Raw genomic sequence first — 8795 nt, 5'->3', positions numbered from 1 at the left:
AGAACGATCAGGACATTGCATGTCCTGTATGAAATGGTCCGGCACAGAATCCCCCTTTATTTGAACTATTGAATGATATTACAATGCATGCATTGCATGTAGATGTGTGTGTCTGTTTACAGTTGTTTAATTTGACTCCATACCGCCTGTTACTGCATGTACGTACATGCAGAATGGCAGGAATCCGTCTTAGGTTTTTGTAGTGTTTTTATCTGCTTATAAATGTTAATGAAGAAAGTAGCATAATAATTATTGGTCATTATTGTCCTATTTTTAGGACTTAATAGGCCGGCTTTTATTTGGTTTGTTTATGGCTGTTAGTTATTCTTTTCCCAGGTGAGTGTACACAAACTTGTCCTTAGCGTGCTATGTGTCGCGCTAAATTGTTTGTTTGTTCTTCACAGGTGAGTCAGCAAACCCTCCAGGTAAGAGATCCCAGATGACTGCTCCCGTTTTCCCCTTTCTCTCTCTCTCTCTCTCTCTCTCTCTCTCTCTCTCTCTCTCTCTCTCTCTCTGCCTCTCTCTCTCTGGCTCGGTTATGTGTCAGTGTGACTTCCTGTGTGTTGCTACCGTGGGGACCCAGGCCTTATATGGCAGTGTGAGGTCATTATGTGGTTGTTGTGGCCATTTCTGTATTCTCCCTGCAGGTTTTAATGTGTTTAACGTCTCCATGGACTGGAAGGATCCCGCACAGGATATGCTGACACAGGTGTGTTTGTGTGCGTGTGTTTGTGAGAGTGGGTGTGTCATTATAATAGTACACTGTGATATCAGACTTCACCTCTGCCTTTTCATATATATGTAACCATAGCACAATAAATGAAATCTGAAACTTATTACACGGCTCTTCTCAATGCCTTGGAACGCTCCGTTCACTTGCACGGGCCCCTCACAACTTCCGGCAGTGAATTATATTTGATAATTCACCGTTGCTAAACATTTAATGAGAACTGTCAAGGAAAGCTGAATTGTTTGCCGTCTTTCGTATCACTCCCCCCCCCCCCCCCCCCAAGTTGGAGGAGATCCTGTCGGTGGGCTTCCAGAACAAGTTCTACAACGCCAGCATTAAGGGCCCGCGGCAGGGGTCCGGGCCGGGGGCCGGGGAGTACCGCATCAACGTGTCAAGCGACACACCCGCATGGTACATCCAGGAATACCTGGGACGCGTGGGCCGCTTCTACGGCATCGGCCTTCCCGAGGTCGGAGGTAAAACAACAACAACAACAACAACATGCCCATGTACTGCACACGTCTGGTATATCTAAATATAGATGGGTTTGAGGCAGCAGTATAGTGTCCTAGTATAATGTGTTCAATACCCCATGTGTGCTATGTGTCAGGATTTACACAGCATCACAACACTGTGACATATATCAGTAAAACATACCCCAGAAAATCCATATTTATTGATAACTATTATAATGGCGTGTGTTTGTGTGTGTATACATAGCAAACAATCAAAGCCACTATAAAAAGTTTAATACCACACAAGGGTGCAATGAAACTATAATTGCACACCAAACGCGGTGTGGTTTCATCGTGGAAGAGGGTGAGGGTGAGAGAGAGCGTGTCTGTTTTTCCCGCCCACTCAGCCACCTTTTCCTTTTCTTTTTTTTTTTTCCTTTCTAACGCCGCCTTCCCCCCACAGATCTGGATGAGTGCGCGGCCAAGGAGGCCGCGTGCGCGTGGCCGGCCCTCTGCGCCAACACCTACGGCGGCTACAGGTGCGTGTGCAACGGCACCACCGAGGTGGACGAGTCCCAGGCCTGCGTGTTGGGTAAGGAGCCCCGCTGCTAGGAAGCACTCCCAGGCCGGGGAAGCACGGGGCTGCCGGGGAGGGACAGGATGCCGAATGTTGAATGTTGCCCTGCTGATGAACAGATTGTTATTGCCGATTTAACAGGGACGTGGACGATGGCGGAGATCTGCATCTGTTACCCTTTTCTTAATATGCAATGTGTACTGATATTCTGGGATGTTTATTTATTTATGCTACACATACAGACGGTTATGCTTTTTAACCGCTCATTGCTCAGTGAAGGACATGCAAGACAGTAAGCACATCATGAATGGATCCAACATTGCATTTTTAAATCTATATTTTTATGTTATTTCATCTTTAACTATTTTATTGACCGTTATGTTTCAGGCAGTCAGGTTATCCAAGCAGGGAACCAGAGCAGTGTGGTGGAGCCCCTGGAGGGGGACAACACAGCCCTGATCCTGGGCCTGGTGCTGGGCATTGGCATCCCCTTCCTGCTGCTGCTGCTCGCCCTGTTGTGCTTCTGCTGCTGCTGCCCCCGCAAAAAGACCGCCCCCAGAGAGTGAGTAGGACACGCACGCACTTGGGGCCGCACACACACACACACACACACACGCAAAAACACAAACTCAAAAATGTACAATCACACACACACACACACACACACACACACACACACACACACACACACACACACACACACACACACACACACACACACACACACACACACACACACACACACACACACACACACTCTCACACCCACACATTACCACCAACACCCACGCACCACAATTCCATAATCCCAATAATCGAGGGTGACTCATGCATTGGAATTGATTCGGTGTCTGAGTAGGATGTTTGGAGTCCACAACTTAAAGGTTAAAAAACAAACAAAGCGCAAACACGACCACTGCCGCAGAGGCGCACTAATGTGGGTATGTGTATGCACACACATGCATCTGTGTGTGGCACATATCCATACACAAGTGCATGGTCAGCCACACACCGGCCTAGTGGGTCCTAGGAGTCTGTAGCTGCAGGTAGCGGGGAACGCAGATGGCTATGGTATGACTCTGCTGCGCTTCTCATCTGTCAGCGCATGGACTGCCCACTCTCGTACTATATTAAACTAAAAGCTCTACCTACTGACAACACTGGGCTGCATGCGAGTTATAAAACTGTTCCCATGTATCAGTCCAGAACACTTTGTTGTAGAAGACAGAGGATGACTAAGGCTTGGTGACGTGCAGTGAAATGCTGAAAGGTGTTTGGAACACCAACCTAATAACTGTATAATTAAATGTTATAGAATTATCATTGCATAGGATCTTCGTAACGTCATAGTGTTGATATCTTCTAATATTGCTTTTGTTATTAGCAGCAGTTCTAGTGGTAGTAGTTAGGATGAGGAGTAGGGGAAACCACACTGAACTGAATGGTATGTACTTTCATTCATCTTTAATACAGTATAAGTAAGTGTTGTGGCGTGCGTGTACACACGCAATGTACATTATTACCACAATGCATGTTGTACAATGTACTTGGCCCATGTATATACTGTGTACATGGAGGTTGATCTACTTGATTAAGGCTTAGGCTCTCTGTTTACTGGATAGAATCCCTATGGATGTATAATGGCCCTTTGTGGGATTGGGGGATTAGGTTGTGTGATTACTGTAGATGGATTTAATTGTCCAGACGAGGCACGCTCCTGTCCGTTCACAGTCAACAATTCAGAGAGACGCTGTTTTAGGATTATGTCGGATGATACCAGGGCAAGCAGATACATTTTTAATCCCACAGGCGATATAAACAATGCATTGCTGAAAAATCCTCATTCAAATCATTTTGAATGATGTCTGAATAGTTTTTTCAGAGCAGAATTCTTTCGTGCATTAACCTAACGCTCTGTGCATCATTGATTCATTGAAGAAAAAAGATTTGCTGATATTTATATTATAGATACATATTTTATTATGATATTACTGATACTGATACTACCATTGAAATCCAAAATATCTGTGCTGCAAAATAAGATATACAAAACAGATGTCTGGCTCCACAATACACTTTCCAGTGGATTTCTCATGCTGGGAATCTGCCTAGCCCCACATTAGGTTAATGTTAGTGCTAAAAGCATCCTATACCAGCAAGGACTTTCTGTAATTGGTCCAATAAAGTAAGTAAGAAAACTAAATTGCCTCATCTTTTTCATTCTAATACTAATAGAAGGTATACTGTGTATGATATCCATACAAAGTCAAATGTCTTGCTTATATAATTAATATAATATAATTGTATAACCTCTTTAACTAACTATGTCATCATTGCGCATTACAACACGATATCACTAACAAGTCCCCCAGCAATAACCTGGACACACCAACGCCTAGCCATTGTGCATTGTGTCATGTGTGACAGGTGCCTTTTGATATCTCTGCTCTGATTGGTTGTTTTGTCTGTTTGCTTTTCGTTTTCTTCTGCAGGCCGTCCCATTTGCTGCCTGGGTACCTGCAGTACATCCCCCCGCCCTTCAACTACTCTGACCCCTCCCTCCAGTACATCAGCCACTCCTGCCCCCGCTCCCTGGACACGCCCCCACCCAGGAGCTACCATCACACCAATCATATATATTCGTCAGCAAGCTGAACACACAAACACAAACACACGCACACACACACACACACACACAAACACACGCACACACACGCACATACATTCTAGCGCAAACACAGTCACACATACACAAAGACCAACAGACACAGGACATGTAATATGATCAAATGCACACAAAGTGCAGCGGAAGAAAAGCTAGAAAAAGCAAACAAGTGCGTGTGCATGCACACTCATGTGTATTAACAGCCATTTGCATGCTCACAAACATTCTCCCCCGCTCACCCACGCACCTGACAGGTGATTGGGCATTTTAAGAGCCGTAATGGCCTTATAATGACAAGACGGATGACTTATTTATGCCGCAATGTACAAACATTTAAGCCTGAGTGACTTTGAAAGTCTATTAGATCCTGACCGTTAATGCAGAGAGAGGGGGCCTGCCAATTCCTCCATAGGGTCTGACCCAGCAAAACCAATAGCCCTCTTGGCTGGGAGACATTGATGAAAAGAAAACCACTGCAGTGGTCTTCAGGTTCCAAATGACTCTGACATTTACCCTTGATACGCCTTTATCTTTAGCCGGACTTCTTTTTTTAAATGGTGCATCAACTATAGTTTAGAAAGGAAGCAGTGGATACCCTAAATGTAAAGACCTATACAAATTGCAGTTTGTGTATTTATTTGGTGGATATTGAAATATTTCATTTTTTTTAAATGCATCGAAACATATTGCATTTTATATATTTATCTTGTTGGGAGTTTTAATAAAGATGTCTAAAATCTCTTATATTTAAAAAAAGTCTCTGAACCAAAATTGTATGGATGTTGCCCATTCCTGTGCATTAGTGCATTAGTAATGTAATGTAAACAAATTGATTCTATTGAAGTGAAGATAATTAGTCGTGGATTTTAGATTGTTATGTTTACTTGTATTAGACCGGGCTATTCATTTATTCAAAAACAGACAAGAAGTTGCTGTTGAAACCTCTAGCAAAGGCTAGCCATAAGCTTCTATTAGTTGAGATCAAATGTTAAAGCACCAGCAGGAGGGTACTGTCGTTATGCGACATTTCAACGCATCTCTTTCCCCACTCAACAGTTGAACTGTAATATCTTTCAAAGACACTAGGTGTCATTACTGAGTCAGACAGAAGAAATGCCTTTTTTTTGTCGCCATGCACACACACATGTACACACCCACCCACCCCCCACACACACACCCTTCCAGACACCTGCTCTGCAGCCTTCATCTGGAAGTGACCGCAGCGTGCAGTAAAGTCTAGTTACCAGCCCCACCTGCAAAATGAGCTCATGTGAAGCGGCAGGCGAGCCCCTGCAGATCCCTGTCACTGCGGGAACCGACCTGGCCCAGTCTGCATCCAGGCGGGGGGGGGGGGGGGGGGGGGGGGGTCAAGGACAGGCTGCTGCAAAGCACATTCCCTGCCAGCGTCCTCATTCTGGTCCCCACACTTCAATCAGACACACACACACACACCTTTGTGCCTACGTGCACACTCCCAAAAAGAACCCTCCCACTTGTTCTGGTACTCCTCCTGCAGAACCGCAGCACCGCTCCTCCGTAGCCCTGCCTTGCATCCTCGGAGAGTTGCGCTAATTGAGTAAAGCCAGATCATGTTGTCATGCCACGCTGGGGAAGGACAAACTTCCTGACTTTAAAGTGCAAGCGCGCGCACACATACACACACACGCACACACACACACACACACACACACACACCACACACAGACACACAGACACACACACGCACGCCAAAGGACCTTAAGCTGCACTGTGAGGACCGCCCCTGACACCTGTGTCAAACAGAGCGTACTCCTTTCAACAGCTAAACAGGCAAGCGAAGGGAGGGCTCCTTATTTTTGCCATTTCATTTAATTGTCTCCGGTACTTCTGTTTCCAGGGAGCGGCGATTCATGTGGCGCCGAGGGCTGCAGGGTTTGAAGTACAGTTCCGCGCTGACTGCAGCAGACAGCTGGAAGTGAGCCAGGGAACGAAACAGGGAGAGAGAGAGAGAGGCAGAGAGAGAGGGGAGCTAGAAATACATAGAGGAATGAGAGAAGGGTAACATTCGAATAGAAATAAGAAAGAACAGCAAACATCAACAGCAGGGAGTCTATCGACAAGCTGTTTTTCTCGAACACAGAATCCTAGCCACAGACCAGATAGGTATGGCGGGCATCAATGGAGACTTGCCAGAGCAAACAAATATAATGTGCTAGGGATGGTGCTGAAGGGGGATAAGTGCATGCTTAGCTATAATATCCATTTCATCACAACATGATTGAAATGAGGCAGGGAATAGCCTGCACGAGAAAATCCTCTTATCTGACCCATTCATCATTTCAGCCTCCATCACAGCCTTTTTTTGCACAATGAAGTTGTTTCCGGGTAACAGGTAGGCCCGTGGGGACGTTGATGAACACAGAGCACTGGGTGAGATTGGCCGGGGCACAGCTGGCATGTGCTTGGCCCTCCCCAGCTGAGGCCCTCTTTCACACGCATTTATAAACACTCTGAGGAGGCCTGCCTCTGTGCGGCTGGCCGTGCCCTTTCACAGGCTCCGTGACTTAATAGTTAATTGGCTAAGGCAGACCTTTGCTTTATGGCGGCAAGGAACCAAACATCTTAGTCGTAATCAGGAATCCTCTAAGGAGAAGGCCATATCTGGCAGACATTGCTTGCAGGTCATAAAAAATACATGCGTGCATAAACATTCCTTTTCCCTGGTAGTCAACATCCATATACCAGTGTACACGTCCACATTTACACTGCCCTGCATGTATGCATAGGTACATGCTGGCAGGTACATCTATAGTAAAACACGCACACAAAAACAATGTTGTTTCTCTGTGGGTGTGCGTGCGTTTACCATGTCAATTTCACTGGCTCCGACCAACAAAGACTCAATCTCTCTCTCTTTCTCTTTCTATCTGAAAGGTGAGCCACACCTCAGGAACGGAGCTGGCAGGTGCATTTACAAAGCCTCATTCATTAATGATCGGCATGTCTTCTGGTTACATAGGTGGACATCTTCTCATATTTGTCACCTGCATTCACCCATGCATGGAGGTCCCTATTGGTCCCATTGGCCAAGCATTAGCCTCGAGGCTCCACTTTGAACACGAGACTTATTCTGAGAACAAGGTTTGTGCAATGAGCATAACAATAAGGTATACTCAATGTGACCCCACCACCACCACCACCACCACCACCAACCTCTGCCCTTGCCGGCCTAGCCCTTCTCTTTCTGCATTGAGCTACATGTCTGGTGTTCTACCAAGGGAACAAAAGGAATGAGTTGTGGTGGGAGTGATGTTTCAAGCGACCGAGAAGTGACGTTAATGAAGATGGAAAGGCTAAGGGTGCTGGCCTCACCTCTACTAAAGCTATTGTAACCTTTGATCCATGGAAACAACTAGAACCCGGCCAGGGTTGGGCTGAAGCAGATAAAGATTATTTGGTGCAATTAGACATTCACTGATTAGAACAGGTAATGTAATAGGGGAAACAGTTGTGGTGGAGTCCTTACAAACCGGTGTGTAGTATAGGTTTCACGTTGAAACGAAATGCAGAGACACGTACACAAAGACAACAATGAGAATGTCAAGGGTGTTCCTTTCTTCAAAATAAACAGAAATGCAATAGTCCTCAATAATTACACAAGGTTGCTATGAATTTGCATATATCACTTGATTGAGATTGTTGTTGTGGAATTATCTTGCGAGAGTGAAACACTTGGAGCTCATGCACAATACAGGCATCATTATCTTGTCTGAAGCTTCTCTTAAGAGGGTAGTCTTGTATAGCATACACGTTATCACACAAATCCTTTCATTTGAGGCATTGGTAATCAAGTTTCTATGAGTATATCTTCTCTGTTAATCAGCACAAAGTCCACATTTTCCAACACAATGTGTCCGGGTTTACAGTCATTTAAATAATTTCTCCTGGGTTCCAATATGCCCCATCCACACTAACCTCTAACCCATGGTGAACTTTGACCCCAGCCAGATCTCCTGAGTACTGACATTCTGAACCATGTCATCAAGCAACCAAACAGCTGAGTCCAATGGAGGAGAAACCACTTTTGAAACAAGACAGGAAGGACAAACAGGGAGGGTTGTAACTAATGGAATCTGTTTTACGATCAAACTGTAACACCTTTTTATGTTTGTTTTTTTTATCGGCAGAGCGTAGACACATTATATAATGTGGTCTGAGATGCATGCGCAGGAACGCATGGAGGCCAGAGCTACATAAGTTATCCAGAAGGACACTCTGCAACACAGAAGTGGTGTGTGCATCTTCTCATTTGGTGAGCGCAAAAGTCCCTGCGTTTTACACTCCCTAGCACATATGCTAATCACATATAACAGCGCGTGCTCGCTTCCA

This window comes from Gadus morhua, chromosome 15, assembly GCF_902167405.1.
Source record: "Gadus morhua chromosome 15, gadMor3.0, whole genome shotgun sequence".
NCBI classification, from domain to species: domain Eukaryota; kingdom Metazoa; phylum Chordata; class Actinopteri; order Gadiformes; family Gadidae; genus Gadus; species Gadus morhua.
Note: the sequence above shows the minus strand (reverse complement) of the source record.